Here is a 16,616-nt window from a genome sequence, read left to right on the forward strand (position 1 = left end):
TGCTTTTACAAAGCAAAAAAGTTTTCCAGTGTAAGCTAATAGCAGTCAGTGTCCTTAAAGCGGGTGTTTCAGGCCTTCAGCGTGTGCCCTGCAGACCCCTGCCAGTGTACTTTGACAGTTGACACTCATATCTGGTGACTCTGTAGCGTGCTTTTACAAAGCAAAAAAGTTTTCTAGTGTAAGCTAATAGCAGTCAGTGTCCTTAAAGCGGGTGTGTCAGGCCTGCCTTCAGCGTGTGCCCTGCAGACCCCTGCCAGTGTACTTTGACAGTTGCCACTCATATCTGGTGTCTCTATAGCGTGCTTTTACAAAGCAAAAACGTTTTCCAGTGTAAACTAATAGCAGTCAGTGTCCTTGAAGCGGGTGTGTCAGGCCTTCCTTCAGCGTGTGCCCTGCAGACCCCTGCCAGTGTACTTTGACAGTTGCCACTCATATCTGGTGTCTCTATAGCGTGCTTTTACAAAGCAAAAAAGTTTTCCCGTGTAAGCTAATAGCAGTCAGTGTCCTTAAAGCGGGTGTGTCAGGCCTTCCTTCAGCGTGTGCCCTGCAGACCCCTGCCAGTGTACTTTGACAGTTGCCACTCATATCTGGTGTCTCTATAGCGTGCTTTTACCAAGAAAAAAAGTTTTCCCGTGTAAGCTAATAGCAGTCAGTGTCCTTAAAGCGGGTGTGTCAGGCCTTCCTTCAGCGTGTGCCCTGCAGACCCCTGCCAGTGTACTTTGACAGTTGCCACTCATATCTGGTGTCTCTGTAGTGTCCTTTTACAAAGCAAAAAAGTTTCCCAGTGTAAGCTAATAGCAGTCAGTGTCCTTAAAGCGGGTGTTTCAGGCCTTCAGCGTGTGCCCTGCAGACCCCTGCCAGTGTACTTTGACAGTTGCCACTCATATCTGGTATCTCTGTAGCGTGCTTTTACAAAGCAAAAATGTTTTCAGTGTAAGCTAATAGCAGTCAGTGTCCTTAAAGCGGGTGTTTCAGGCCTTCAGCGTGTGCCCTGCAGACCCCTGCCAGTGTACTTTGACAGTTGCCACTCATATCTGGTGTCTCTATAGCGTGTTTTTACCAAGAAAAAACGTTTTCCAGTGTAAGCTAATAGCAGTCAGTGTCCTTAAAGCGGGTGTGTCAGGCCTTCCTTCAGCGTGTGCCCTGCAGACCCCTGCCAGTGTACTTTGACAGTTGCCACTCAAATCTGGTGTCTCTATAGCATGCTTTTACAAAACAAAAACGTTTTCCAGTGTAAGCTAATAGCAGTCAGTGTCCTTAAAGCGGGTGTGTCAGGCCTTCCTTCAGCGTGTGCCCTGCAGACCCCTGCCAGTGTACTTTGACAGTTGCCACTCATATCTGGTATCTCTATAGCATGCTTTTACAAAACAAAAAAGTTTTCCTGTGTAAGCTAATAGCAGTCAGTGTCCTTAAAGCGGGTGTGTCAGGCCTTCCTTCAGCGTGTGCCCTGCAGACCCCTGCCAGTGTACTTTAAAAGTTGCCACTCATATCTGGTGTCTCCATAGCGTGCTTTTACCAAGAAAAAAAGTTTTCCAGTGTAAGCTAATAGCAGTCATTGTCCTTAAAGCTGGTGTGTCAGGCCTTCCTTCAGCGTGTGCCCTGCAGACCCCTGCCAGTTAACTTTGACAGTTGCCACTCATATCTGGTGTCTCTATAGCATGCTTTTACAAAACAAAAAAGTTTTCCAGTGTAAGCTAATAGCAGTCAGTGTCCTTAAAGCGGGTGTGTCAGGCCTTCCTTCAGCGTGTGCCCTGCAGACCCCTGCCAGTGTACTTTGACAGTTGCCACTCATATCTGGTGTCTCTATAGCGTGCTTTTACCAAGAAAAAAAGTTTTCCAATGTAAGCTAATAGCAGTCAGTGTCCTTAAAGCGGGTGTGTCAGGCCTTCCTTCAGCGTGTACCCTGCAGACCCCTGCCAGTGTACTTTGACAGTTGCCACTCATATCTGGTGACTCTGTAGCGTGCTTTTACAAAGCAAAAAAGTTTTCCAGTGTAAGCTAATAGCAGTCAGTGTCCTTCAAGCGGCTGTTTCAGGCCTTCAGCGTGTGCCCTGCAGACCCCTGCCAGTGTACTTTGACAGTTGCCACTCATATCTGGTGTCTCTATAGCGTGCTTTTACCAAGAAAAAAAGTTTTCCAGTGTAAGCTAATAGCAGTCAGTGTCCTTAAAGCGGGTGTGTCAGGCCTTCCTTCAGCGTGTGCCCTGCAGACCCCTGCCAGTGTACTTTGACAGTTGCCACTCATATCTGGTGTCTCTATAGCATGCTTTTACAAAACAAAAAAGTTTTCCTGTGTAAGCTAATAGCAGTCAGTGTCCTTAAAGCGGGTGTGTCAGGCCTTCCTTCAGCGTGTGCCCTGCAGACCCCTGCCAGTGTACTTTGACAGTTGCCACTCATATCTGGTGTCTCTATAGCATGCTTTTACAAAGCAAAAAAGTTTTCCAGTGTAAGCTAATAGCAGTCAGTGTCCTTAAAGCGGGTGTGTCAGGCCTTCCTTCAGCGTGTGCTCTACAGACCCCTGCCAGTGTACTTTGACAGTTGCCACTCATATCTGGTTTCTCTGTAGCATGCTTTTACAAAGCAAAAAAGTTTTCCAGTGTAAGCTAATAGCAGTCAGTGTCCTTAAAGCAGGTGTGTCAGGCCTTCATTCAGCGTGTGCCCTGCAGACCCCTGCCAGTGTACTTTGACAGTTGCCACTCATATCTGGTGACTCTGTAGCGTGCTTTTACAAAGCAAAAAAGTTTTCCAGTGTAAGCTAATAGCAGTCAGTGTCCTTAAAGCGGGTGTTTCAGACCTTCAGCGTGTGCCCTGCAGACCCCTGCCAGTGTACTTTGACAGTTGCCACTCATATCTGGTGACTCTGTAGCGTGCTTTTACAAAGCAAAAAAGTTTTCCAGTGTAAGCTAATAGCTGTCAGTGTCCTTAAAGCGGGTGTGTCAGGCCTTCCTTCAGCGTGTGCCCTGCAGACCCCTGCCAGTGTACTTTGACAGTTGCCACTCAAATCTGGTATCTCTATAGCGTGCTTTTTCCAAGAAAAAAAGCTTTCCAGTCTAAGCTAATAGCAGTCAGTGTCCTTAAAGCGGGTGTGTCAGGCCTTCCTTCAGAGTGTGCCCTGCAGACCCCTGCCAGTGTACTTTGACAGTTGCCACTCATATCTGGTGTCTCTGTGGTGTCCTTTTACAAAGCAAAAAAGTTTCCCAGTGTAAGCTAATAGCAGTCAGTGTCCTTAAAGCGGGTGTTTCAGGCCTTCAGCGTGTGCCCTGCAGACCCCTGCCAGTGTACTTTGACAGTTGCCACTCATATCTGGTATCTCTGTAGCGTGCTTTTACAAAGCAAAAATGTTTTCAGTGTAAGCTAATAGCAGTCAGTGTCCTTAAAGCGGGTGTTTCAGGCCTTCAGCGTGTGCCCTGCAGACCCCTGCCAGTGTACTTTGACAGTTGCCACTCATATCTGGTGTCTCTATAGCGTGCTTTTACCAAGAAAAAAAGTTTTCCAGTGTAAGCTAATAGCAGTCAGTGTCCTTAAAGCGGGTGTGTCAGGCCTTCCTTCAGCGTGTGCCCTGCAGACCCCTGCCAGTTTACTTTGACAGTTGCCACTCATATCTGGTGTCTCTATAGCATGCTTTTACAAAACAAAAAAGTTTTCCAGTGTAAGCTAATAGCAGTCAGTGTCCTTAAAGCGGGTGTGTCAGGCCTTCCTTCAGCGTGTGCCCTGCAGACCCCTGCCAGTGTACTTTGACAGTTGACACTCATATCTGGTGTCTCTATAGCGTGCTTTTACAAAGAAAAAAGTTTTCCAGTGTAAGCTAATAGCAGTCAGTGTCCTTAAAGCGGGTGTGTCAGGCCTTCCTTCAGCGTGTGCCCTGCAGACCCCTGCCAGTGTACTTTTTACAGTTGCCACTCATATCTGGTGTCTCTATAGCGTGCTTTTACCAAGAAAAAAAGTTTTCCAATGTAAGCTAATAGCAGTCAGTGTCCTTAAAGCGGGTGTGTCAGGCCTTCCTTCAGCGTGTACCCTGCAAACCCCTGCCAGTGTACTTTGACAGTTGCCACTCATATCTGGTGACTCTGTAGCGTGCTTTTACGTAGCAAAAAAGTTTTCCAGTGTAAGCTAATAGCAGTCAGTGTCCTTAAAGCGGCTGTTTCAGGCCTTCAGCGTGTGCCCTGCAGACTCCTGCCAGTGTACTTTGACAGTTGGCACTCATATCTGGTGTCTCTGTAACGTGCTTTTACAAAGCAAAAAAGTTTTCCAGTGTAAGCTAATAGCAGTCAGTGTCCTTAAAGCGGGTGTGTCAGGCCTGCCTTCAGCGTGTGCCCTGCAGACCCCTGCCAGTGTACTTTGACAGTTGCCACTCATATCTGGTGTCTCTATAGCGTGCTTTTACATAGCAAAAAAGTTTTCCAGTTTAAGCTAATAGCAGTCAGTGTCCTTAAAGCGGGTGTGTCAGGCCTTCCTTCAGCGTGTGCCCTGCAGACCCCTGCCAGTGTACTTTGACAGTTGCCACTCATATCTGGTGTCTCTATAGCGTGCTTTTACAAAGCAAAAAAGTTTTCCAGTGTAAGCTAATAGCAGTCAGTGTCCTTAAAGCGGGTGTTTCAGGCCTTCCTTCAGCGTGTGCCCTGCAGACCCCTGCCAGTGTACTTTGACAGTTGCCACTCAAATCTGGTGTCTCTGTAGCGTGCTTTTACAAAGCAAAAAAGTGTTCCAGTGTAAGCTAATAGCAGTCAGTGTCCTTAAAGCGGGTGTGTCAGGCCTTCCTTCAGCGTGTGCCCTGCAGACCCCTGCCAGTGTACTTTGACAGTTGCCACTCATATCTGGTGTCTCTATAGCGTGCTTTTACAAAGCAAAATTGTTTTCCAGTGTAAGCTAATAGCAGTCAGTGTCCTTAAAGCGGGTGTGTCAGGCCTTCCTTCAGCGTGTGCCCTGCAGACCCCTGCCAGTGTACTTTGACAGTTGCCACTCATATCTGGTGTCTCTATAGCGTGCTTTTACAAAGCAAAAAAGTTATCCAGTGTAAGCTAATAGCAGTCAGTGTCCTTAAAGCGGGTGTGTCAGGCCTTCCTTCAGCGTGTGCCCTGCAGACCCCTGCCAGTGTACTTTGACAGTTGCCACTCATATCTGGTGTCTCTATAGCGTGCTTTTACCAAGAAAAAAAGTTTTCCAGTCTAAGCTAATAGCAGAAAGTGTCCTTAAAGCGGGTGTGTCAGGCCTTCCTTCAGCGTGTGCCCTGCAGACCCCTGCCAGTTTACTTTGAAAGTTGCCACTCATATCTGGTGTCTCTATAGCGTGCTTTTACCAAGAAAAAAAGTTTTCCAGTGTAAGCTAATAGCAGTCAGTGTCCTTAAAGCGGGTGTGTCAGGCCTTCCTTCAGCGTGTGCCTTGCAGACCCCTGCCAGTTTACTTTGACAGTTGCCACTCATATCTGGTGTCTCTATAGCATGCTTTTACAAAGCAAAAAAGTTTTCCAGTGTAAGCTAATAGCAGTCAGTGTCCTTAAAGCGGGTGTGTCAGGCCTTCCTTCATCGTGTGCCCTGCAGACCCCTGCCAGTGTACTTTGACAGTTGCCACTCATATCTGGTGTCTCTATAGCGTGCTTTTACATAGCAAAAAAGTTTTTTAGTTTAAGCTAATAGCAGTCAGTGTCCTTAAAGCGGGTGTGTCAGGCCTTCCTTCAGCGTGTGCCCTGCAGACCCCTGCCAGTGTACTTTGACAGTTGCCACTCATATCTGGTGTCTCTATAGCGTGCTTTTACAAAGCAAAAAAGTTTTCCAGTGTAAGCTAATAGCAGTCAGTGTCCTTAAAGCGGGTGTTTCAGGCCTTCCTTCAGCGTGTGCCCTGCAGACCCCTGCCAGTGTACTTTGACAGTTGCCACTCAAATCTGGTGTCTCTGTAGCGTGCTTTTACAAAGCAAAAAAGTGTTCCAGTGTAAGCTAATAGCAGTCAGTGTCCTTAAAGCGGGTGTGTCAGGCCTTCCTTCAGCGTGTGCCCTGCAGACCCCTGCCAGTGTACTTTGACAGTTGCCACTCATATCTGGTGTCTCTATAGCGTGCTTTTACAAAGCAAAATTGTTTTCCAGTGTAAGCTAATAGCAGTCAGTGTCCTTAAAGCGGGTGTGTCAGGCCTTCCTTCAGCGTGTGCCCTGCAGACCCCTGCCAGTGTACTTTGACAGTTGCCACTCATATCTGGTGTCTCTATAGCGTGCTTTTACAAAGCAAAAAAGTTTTCCAGTGTAAGCTAATAGCAGTCAGTGTCCTTAAAGCGGGTGTGTCAGGCCTTCCTTCAGCGTGTGCCCTGCAGACCCCTGCCAGTGTACTTTGACAGTTGCCACTCATATCTGGTGTCTCTATAGCGTGCTTTTACCAAGAAAAAAAGTTTTCCAGTCTAAGCTAATAGCAGAAAGTGTCCTTAAAGCGGGTGTGTCAGGCCTTCCTTCAGCGTGTGCCCTGCAGACCCCTGCCAGTTTACTTTGAAAGTTGCCACTCATATCTGGTGTCTCTATAGCGTGCTTTTACCAAGAAAAAAAGTTTTCCAGTGTAAGCTAATAGCAGTCAGTGTCCTTAAAGCGGGTGTGTCAGGCCTTCCTTCAGCGTGTGCTCTACAGACCCCTGCCAGTGTACTTTGACAGTTGCCACTCATATCTGGTTTCTCTGTAGCATGCTTTTACAAAGCAAAAAAGTTTTCCAGTGCAAGCTAATAGCAGTCAGTGTCCTTAAAGCAGGTGTGTCAGGCCTTCATTCAGCGTGTGCCCTGCAGACCCCTGCCAGTGTACTTTGACAGTTGCCACTCATATCTGGTGACTCTGTAGCGTGCTTTTACAAAGCAAAAAAGTTTTCCAGTGTAAGCTAATAGCAGTCAGTGTCCTTAAAGCGGGTGTTTCAGGCCTTCAGCATGTGCCCTGCAGACCCCTGCCAGTGTACTTTGACAGTTGACACTCAAATCTGGTGTCTCTGTAGCGTGCTTTTACAAAGCAAAAAAGTTTTCTAGTGTAAGCTAATAGCAGTCAGTGTCCTTAAAGCGGGTGTGTCAGGCCTTCCTTCAGCGTGTGCCCTGCAGACCCCTGCCAGTGTATTTGACAGTTGCCACGCATATCTGGTGTCTCTATAGCGTGCTTTTACAAAGCAAAAAAGTTTTCCAGTGTAAGCTAATAGCAGTCAGTGTCCTTAAAGCGGGTGTGTCAGGCCTTCCTTCAGCGTGTGCCCTGCAGACCCCTGCCAGTGTATTTGACAGTTGCCACTCAAATCTGGTGTCTCTGTAGCGTGCTTTTACAAAGCAAAAAAGTTTTCCAGTGTAAGCTAATAGCAGTCAGTGTCCTTAAAGCGGGTGTGTCAGGCCTTCCTTCATCGTGTGCCCTGCAGACCCCTGCCAGTGTACTTTGACAGTTGCCACTCATATCTGGTGTCTCTATAGCGTGCTTTTACATAGCAAAAAAGTTTTTTAGTTTAAGCTAATAGCAGTCAGTGTCCTTAAAGCGGGTGTGTCAGGCCTTCCTTCAGCGTGTGCCCTGCAGACCCCTGCCAGTGTACTTTGACAGTTGCCACTCATATCTGGTGTCTCTATAGCGTGCTTTTACAAAGCAAAAAAGTTTTCCAGTGTAAGCTAATAGCAGTCAGTGTCCTTAAAGCGGGTGTTTCAGGCCTTCCTTCAGCGTGTGCCCTGCAGACCCCTGCCAGTGTACTTTGACAGTTGCCACTCAAATCTGGTGTCTCTGTAGCGTGCTTTTACAAAGCAAAAAAGTGTTCCAGTGTAAGCTAATAGCAGTCAGTGTCCTTAAAGCGGGTGTGTCAGGCCTTCCTTCAGCGTGTGCCCTGCAGACCCCTGCCAGTGTACTTTGACAGTTGCCACTCATATCTGGTGTCTCTATAGCGTGCTTTTACAAAGCAAAATTGTTTTCCAGTGTAAGCTAATAGCAGTCAGTGTCCTTAAAGCGGGTGTGTCAGGCCTTCCTTCAGCGTGTGCCCTGCAGACCCCTGCCAGTGTACTTTGACAGTTGCCACTCATATCTGGTGTCTCTATAGCGTGCTTTTACAAAGCAAAAAAGTTTTCCAGTGTAAGCTAATAGCAGTCAGTGTCCTTAAAGCGGGTGTGTCAGGCCTTCCTTCAGCGTGTGCCCTGCAGACCCCTGCCAGTGTACTTTGACAGTTGCCACTCATATCTGGTGTCTCTATAGCGTGCTTTTACCAAGAAAAAAAGTTTTCCAGTCTAAGCTAATAGCAGAAAGTGTCCTTAAAGCGGGTGTGTCAGGCCTTCCTTCAGCGTGTGCCCTGCAGACCCCTGCCAGTTTACTTTGAAAGTTGCCACTCATATCTGGTGTCTCTATAGCGTGCTTTTACCAAGAAAAAAAGTTTTCCAGTGTAAGCTAATAGCAGTCAGTGTCCTTAAAGCGGGTGTGTCAGGCCTTCCTTCAGCGTGTGCTCTACAGACCCCTGCCAGTGTACTTTGACAGTTGCCACTCATATCTGGTTTCTCTGTAGCATGCTTTTACAAAGCAAAAAAGTTTTCCAGTGCAAGCTAATAGCAGTCAGTGTCCTTAAAGCAGGTGTGTCAGGCCTTCATTCAGCGTGTGCCCTGCAGACCCCTGCCAGTGTACTTTGACAGTTGCCACTCATATCTGGTGACTCTGTAGCGTGCTTTTACAAAGCAAAAAAGTTTTCCAGTGTAAGCTAATAGCAGTCAGTGTCCTTAAAGCGGGTGTTTCAGGCCTTCAGCATGTGCCCTGCAGACCCCTGCCAGTGTACTTTGACAGTTGACACTCAAATCTGGTGTCTCTGTAGCGTGCTTTTACAAAGCAAAAAAGTTTTCTAGTGTAAGCTAATAGCAGTCAGTGTCCTTAAAGCGGGTGTGTCAGGCCTTCCTTCAGCGTGTGCCCTGCAGACCCCTGCCAGTGTATTTGACAGTTGCCACGCATATCTGGTGTCTCTATAGCGTGCTTTTACAAAGCAAAAAAGTTTTCCAGTGTAAGCTAATAGCAGTCAGTGTCCTTAAAGCGGGTGTGTCAGGCCTTCCTTCAGCGTGTGCCCTGCAGACCCCTGCCAGTGTATTTGACAGTTGCCACTCAAATCTGGTGTCTCTGTAGCGTGCTTTTACAAAGCAAAAAAGTTTTCCAGTGTAAGCTAATAGCAGTCAGTGTCCTTAAAGCGGGTGTGTCAGGCCTTCCTTCATCGTGTGCCCTGCAGACCCCTGCCAGTGTACTTTGACAGTTGCCACTCATATCTGGTGTCTCTATAGCGTGCTTTTACATAGCAAAAAAGTTTTTTAGTTTAAGCTAATAGCAGTCAGTGTCCTTAAAGCGGGTGTGTCAGGCCTTCCTTCAGCGTGTGCCCTGCAGACCCCTGCCAGTGTACTTTGACAGTTGCCACTCATATCTGGTGTCTCTATAGCGTGCTTTTACAAAGCAAAAAAGTTTTCCAGTGTAAGCTAATAGCAGTCAGTGTCCTTAAAGCGGGTGTTTCAGGCCTTCCTTCAGCGTGTGCCCTGCAGACCCCTGCCAGTGTACTTTGACAGTTGCCACTCAAATCTGGTGTCTCTGTAGCGTGCTTTTACAAAGCAAAAAAGTGTTCCAGTGTAAGCTAATAGCAGTCAGTGTCCTTAAAGCGGGTGTGTCAGGCCTTCCTTCAGCGTGTGCCCTGCAGACCCCTGCCAGTGTACTTTGACAGTTGCCACTCATATCTGGTGTCTCTATAGCGTGCTTTTACAAAGCAAAATTGTTTTCCAGTGTAAGCTAATAGCAGTCAGTGTCCTTAAAGCGGGTGTGTCAGGCCTTCCTTCAGCGTGTGCCCTGCAGACCCCTGCCAGTGTACTTTGACAGTTGCCACTCATATCTGGTGTCTCTATAGCGTGCTTTTACAAAGCAAAAAAGTTTTCCAGTGTAAGCTAATAGCAGTCAGTGTCCTTAAAGCGGGTGTGTCAGGCCTTCCTTCAGCGTGTGCCCTGCAGACCCCTGCCAGTGTACTTTGACAGTTGCCACTCATATCTGGTGTCTCTATAGCGTGCTTTTACCAAGAAAAAAAGTTTTCCAGTCTAAGCTAATAGCAGAAAGTGTCCTTAAAGCGGGTGTGTCAGGCCTTCCTTCAGCGTGTGCCCTGCAGACCCCTGCCAGTTTACTTTGAAAGTTGCCACTCATATCTGGTGTCTCTATAGCGTGCTTTTACCAAGAAAAAAAGTTTTCCAGTGTAAGCTAATAGCAGTCAGTGTCCTTAAAGCGGGTGTGTCAGGCCTTCCTTCAGCGTGTGCTCTACAGACCCCTGCCAGTGTACTTTGACAGTTGCCACTCATATCTGGTTTCTCTGTAGCATGCTTTTACAAAGCAAAAAAGTTTTCCAGTGCAAGCTAATAGCAGTCAGTGTCCTTAAAGCAGGTGTGTCAGGCCTTCATTCAGCGTGTGCCCTGCAGACCCCTGCCAGTGTACTTTGACAGTTGCCACTCATATCTGGTGACTCTGTAGCGTGCTTTTACAAAGCAAAAAAGTTTTCCAGTGTAAGCTAATAGCAGTCAGTGTCCTTAAAGCGGGTGTTTCAGGCCTTCAGCATGTGCCCTGCAGACCCCTGCCAGTGTACTTTGACAGTTGACACTCAAATCTGGTGTCTCTGTAGCGTGCTTTTACAAAGCAAAAAAGTTTTCTAGTGTAAGCTAATAGCAGTCAGTGTCCTTAAAGCGGGTGTGTCAGGCCTTCCTTCAGCGTGTGCCCTGCAGACCCCTGCCAGTGTATTTGACAGTTGCCACGCATATCTGGTGTCTCTATAGCGTGCTTTTACAAAGCAAAAAAGTTTTCCAGTGTAAGCTAATAGCAGTCAGTGTCCTTAAAGCGGGTGTGTCAGGCCTTCCTTCAGCGTGTGCCCTGCAGACCCCTGCCAGTGTATTTGACAGTTGCCACTCAAATCTGGTGTCTCTGTAGCGTGCTTTTACAAAGCAAAAAAGTTTTCCAGTGTAAGCTAATAGCAGTCAGTGTCCTTAAAGCGGGTGATTCAGGCCTTCAGCTTGTGCCCTGCAGACCCCTGCCAGTGTACTTTGACAGTTGCCACTCATATCTGGTGTCTCTATAGCGTGCTTTTACAAAGCAAAAAAGTTTTCCAGTGTAAACTAATAGCAGTCAGTGTCCTTAAAGCGGGTGTGTCAGGCCTTCCTTCAGCGTGTGCCCTGCAGACCCCTGCCAGTGTACTTTGACAGTTGCCACTCATATCTGGTGTCTCTATAGCGTGCTTTTACAAAGCAAAAACGTTTTCCAGTGTAAACTAATAGCAGTCAGTGTCCTTAAAGCGGGTGTGTCAGGCCTTCCTTCAGCGTGTGCCCTGCAGACCCCTGCCAGTGTACTTTGACAGTTGCCACTCATATCTGGTGTCTCTATAGCGTGCTTTTACCAAGAAAAAAAGTTTTCCCGTGTAAGCTAATAGCAGTCAGTGTCCTTAAAGCGGGTGTGTCAGGCCTTCCTTCAGCGTGTGCCCTGCAGACCCCTGCCAGTGTACTTTGACAGTTGCCACTCATATCTGGTGTCTCTGTAGTGTCCTTTTACAAAGCAAAAAAGTTTCCCAGTGTAAGCTAATAGCAGTCAGTGTCCTTAAAGCGGGTGTTTCAGGCCTTCAGCGTGTGCCCTGCAGACCCCTGCCAGTGTACTTTGACAGTTGCCACTCATATCTGGTATCTCTGTAGCGTGCTTTTACAAAGCAAAAATGTTTTCAGTGTAAGCTAATAGCAGTCAGTGTCCTTAAAGCGGGTGTTTCAGGCCTTCAGCGTGTGCCCTGCAGACCCCTGCCAGTGTACTTTGACAGTTGCCACTCATATCTGGTGTCTCTATAGCGTGCTTTTACCAAGAAAAAACGTTTTCCAGTGTAAGCTAATAGCAGTCAGTGTCCTTAAAGCGGGTGTGTCAGGCCTTCCTTCAGCGTGTGCCCTGCAGACCCCTGCCAGTGTACTTTGACAGTTGCCACTCAAATCTGGTGTCTCTATAGCATGCTTTTACAAAACAAAAAAGTTTTCCAGTGTAAGCTAATAGCAGTCAGTGTCCTTAAAGCGGGTGTGTCAGGCCTTCCTTCAGCGTGTGCCCTGCAGACCCCTGCCAGTGTACTTTGACAGTTGCCACTCATATCTGGTGTCTCTATAGCATGCTTTTACAAAACAAAAAAGTTTTCCTGTGTAAGCTAATAGCAGTCAGTGTCCTTAAAGCGGGTGTGTCAGGCCTTCCTTCAGCGTGTGCCCTGCAGACCCCTGCCAGTGTACTTTAAAAGTTGCCACTCATATCTGGTGTCTCTATAGCGTGCTTTTACCAAGAAAAAAAGTTTTCCAGTGTAAGCTAATAGCAGTCATTGTCCTTAAAGCTGGTGTGTCAGGCCTTCCTTCAGCGTGTGCCCTGCAGACCCCTGCCAGTTAACTTTGACAGTTGCCACTCATATCTGGTGTCTCTATAGCATGCTTTTACAAAACAAAAAAGTTTTCCAGTGTAAGCTAATAGCAGTCAGTGTCCTTAAAGCGGGTGTGTCAGGCCTTCCTTCAGTGTGTGCCCTGCAGACCCCTGCCAGTGTACTTTGACAGTTGCCACTCATATCTGGTGTCTCTATAGCGTGCTTTTACCAAGAAAAAAAGTTTTCCAATGTAAGCTAATAGCAGTCAGTGTCCTTAAAGCGGGTGTGTCAGGCCTTCCTTCAGCGTGTACCCTGCAGACCCCTGCCAGTGTACTTTGACAGTTGCCACTCATATCTGGTGACTCTGTAGCGTGCTTTTACAAAGCAAAAAAGTTTTCCAGTGTAAGCTAATAGCAGTCAGTGTCCTTCAAGCGGCTGTTTCAGGCCTTCAGCGTGTGCCCTGCAGACCCCTGCCAGTGTACTTTGACAGTTGCCACTCATATCTGGTGTCTCTGTAGCGTGCTTTTACAAAGCAAAAAAGTTTTCCAGTGTAAGCTAATAGCAGTCAGTGTCCTTAAAGCGGGTGTGTCAGGCCTGCCTTCAGCGTGTGCCCTGCAGACCCCTGCCAGTGTACTTTGACAGTTGCCACTCATATCTGGTGTCTCTATAGCGTGCTTTTACCAAGAAAAAAAGTTTTCCAGTGTAAGCTAATAGCAGTCAGTGTCCTTAAAGCGGGTGTGTCAGGCCTTCCTTCAGCGTGTGCTCTACAGACCCCTGCCAGTGTACTTTGACAGTTGCCACTCATATCTGGTTTCTCTGTAGCATGCTTTTACAAAGCAAAAAAGTTTTCCAGTGTAAGCTAATAGCAGTCAGTGTCCTTAAAGCAGGTGTGTCAGGCCTTCATTCAGCGTGTGCCCTGCAGACCCCTGCCAGTGTACTTTGACAGTTGCCACTCATATCTGGTGACTCTGTAGCGTGCTTTTACAAAGCAAAAAAGTTTTCCAGTGTAAGCTAATAGCAGTCAGTGTCCTTAAAGCGGGTGTTTCAGACCTTCAGCGTGTGCCCTGCAGACCCCTGCCAGTGTACTTTGACAGTTGCTACTCATATCTGGTGACTCTGTAGCGTGCTTTTACAAAGCAAAAAAGTTTTCCAGTGTAAGCTAATAGCTGTCAGTGTCCTTAAAGCGGGTGTGTCAGGCCTTCCTTCAGCGTGTGCCCTGCAGACCCCTGCCAGTGTACTTTGACAGTTGCCACTCAAATCTGGTATCTCTATAGCGTGCTTTTTCCAAGAAAAAAAGCTTTCCAGTGTAAGCTAATAGCAGTCAGTGTCCTTAAAGCGGGTGTGTCAGGCCTGCCTTCAGCGTGTGCCCTGCAGACCCCTGCCAGTGTACTTTGACAGTTGCCACTCAAATCTGGTGTCTCTATAGCATGCTTTTACAAAACAAAAAAGTTTTCCAGTGTAAGCTAATAGCAGTCAGTGTCCTTAAAGCGGGTGTGTCAGGCCTTCCTTCAGCGTGTGCCCTGCAGACCCCTGCCAGTGTACTTTGACAGTTGCCACTCATATCTGGTGTCTCTATAGCATGCTTTTACAAAACAAAAAAGTTTTCCTGTGTAAGCTAATAGCAGTCAGTGTCCTTAAAGCGGGTGTGTCAGGCCTTCCTTCAGCGTGTGCCCTGCAGACCCCTGCCAGTGTACTTTGACAGTTGCCACTCATATCTGGTGTCTCTATAGCGTGCTTTTACCAAGAAAAAAAGTTTTCCAGTGTAAGCTAATAGCAGTCATTGTCCTTAAAGCTGGTGTGTCAGGCCTTCCTTCAGCGTGTGCCCTGCAGATCCCTGCCAGTTAACTTTGACAGTTGCCACTCATATCTGGTGTCTCTATAGCATGCTTTTACAAAACAAAAAAGTTTTCCAGTGTAAGCTAATAGCAGTCAGTGTCCTTAAAGCGGGTGTGTCAGGCCTTCCTTCAGCGTGTGCCCTGCAGACCCCTGCCAGTGTACTTTGACAGTTGCCACTCATATCTGGTGTCTCTATAGCGTGCTTTTACCAAGAAAAAAAGTTTTCCAATGTAAGCTAATAGCAGTCAGTGTCCTTAAAGCGGGTGTGTCAGGCCTTCCTTCAGCGTGTACCCTGCAGACCCCTGCCAGTGTACTTTGACAGTTGCCACTCATATCTGGTGACTCTGTAGCGTGCTTTTACAAAGCAAAAAAGTTTTCCAGTGTAAGCTAATAGCAGTCAGTGTCCTTCAAGCGGCTGTTTCAGGCCTTCAGCGTGTGCCCTGCAGACCCCTGCCAGTGTACTTTGACAGTTGCCACTCATATCTGGTGTCTCTGTAGCGTGCTTTTACAAAGCAAAAAAGTTTTCCAGTGTAAGCTAATAGCAGTCAGTGTCCTTAAAGCGGGTGTGTCAGGCCTGCCTTTAGCGTGTGCCCTGCAGACCCCTGCCAGTGTACTTTGACAGTTGCCACTCATATCTGGTGTCTCTATAGCGTGCTTTTACCAAGAAAAAAAGTTTTCCAGTGTAAGCTAATAGCAGTCAGTGTCCTTAAAGCGGGTGTGTCAGGCCTTCCTTCAGCGTGTGCCCTGCAGACCCCTGCCAGTGTACTTTGACAGTTGCCACTCATATCTGGTGTCTCTATAGCATGCTTTTACAAAACAAAAAAGTTTTCCTGTGTAAGCTAATAGCAGTCAGTGTCCTTAAAGCGGGTGTGTCAGGCCTTCCTTCAGCGTGTGCCCTGCAGACCCCTGCCAGTGTACTTTGACAGTTGCCACTCATATCTGGTGTCTCTATAGCATGCTTTTACAAAGCAAAAAAAGTTTTCCAGTGTAAGCTAATAGCAGTCAGTGTCCTTAAAGCAGGTGTGTCAGGCCTTCATTCAGCGTGTGCCCTGCAGACCCCTGCCAGTGTACTTTGACAGTTGCCACTCATATCTGGTTTCTCTGTAGCATGCTTTTACAAAGAAAAAAAGTTTTCCAGTGTAAGCTAATAGCAGTCAGTGTCCTTAAAGCGGGTGCTTCAGACCTTCAGCGTGTGCCCTGCAGACCCCTGCCAGTGTACTTTGACAGTTGCCACTCATATCTGGTGACTCTGTAGCGTGCTTTTACAAAGCAAAAAAGTTTTCCAGTGTAAGCTAATAGCTGTCAGTGTCCTTAAAGCGGGTGTGTCAGGCCTTCCTTCAGCGTGTGCCCTGCAGACCCCTGCCAGTGTACTTTGACAGTTGCCACTCAAATCTGGTATCTCTATAGCGTGCTTTTTCCAAGAAAAAAAAGCTTTCCAGTCTAAGCTAATAGCAGTCAGTGTCCTTAAAGCGGGTGTGTCAGGCCTTCCTTCAGAGTGTGCCCTGCAGACCCCTGCCAGTGTACTTTGACAGTTGCCACTCATATCTGGTGTCTCTGTGGTGTCCTTTTACAAAGCAAAAAAGTTTCCCAGTGTAAGCTAATAGCAGTCAGTGTCCTTAAAGCGGGTGTTTCAGGCCTTCAGCGTGTGCCCTGCAGACCCCTGCCAGTGTACTTTGACAGTTGCCACTCATATCTGGTATCTCTGTAGCGTGCTTTTACAAAGCAAAAATGTTTTCAGTGTAAGCTAATAGCAGTCAGTGTCCTTAAAGCGGGTGTTTCAGGCCTTCAGCGTGTGCCCTGCAGACCCCTGCCAGTGTACTTTGACAGTTGCCACTCATATCTGGTGTCTCTATAGCGTGCTTTTACCAAGAAAAAAAGTTTTCCAGTGTAAGCTAATAGCAGTCAGTGTCCTTAAAGCGGGTGTGTCAGGCCTTCCTTCAGCGTGTGCCCTGCAGACCCCTGCCAGTTTACTTTGACAGTTGCCACTCATATCTGGTGTCTCTATAGCATGCTTTTACAAAACAAAAAAGTTTTCCAGTGTAAGCTAATAGCAGTCAGTGTCCTTAAAGCGGGTGTGTCAGGCCTTCCTTCAGCGTGTGCCCTGCAGACCCCTGCCAGTGTACTTTGACAGTTGACACTCATATCTGGTGTCTCTATAGCGTGCTTTTACAAAGAAAAAAGTTTTCCAGTGTAAGCTAATAGCAGTCAGTGTCCTTAAAGCGGGTGTGTCAGGCCTTCCTTCAGCGTGTGCCCTGCAGACCCCTGCCAGTGTACTTTTTACAGTTGCCACTCATATCTGGTGTCTCTATAGCGTGCTTTTACCAAGAAAAAAAGTTTTCCAATGTAAGCTAATAGCAGTCAGTGTCCTTAAAGCGGGTGTGTCAGGCCTTCCTTCAGCGTGTACCCTGCAAACCCCTGCCAGTGTACTTTGACAGTTGCCACTCATATC

Source organism: Pelobates fuscus, chromosome 3 (assembly GCF_036172605.1).
Source record: "Pelobates fuscus isolate aPelFus1 chromosome 3, aPelFus1.pri, whole genome shotgun sequence".
NCBI classification, from domain to species: domain Eukaryota; kingdom Metazoa; phylum Chordata; class Amphibia; order Anura; family Pelobatidae; genus Pelobates; species Pelobates fuscus.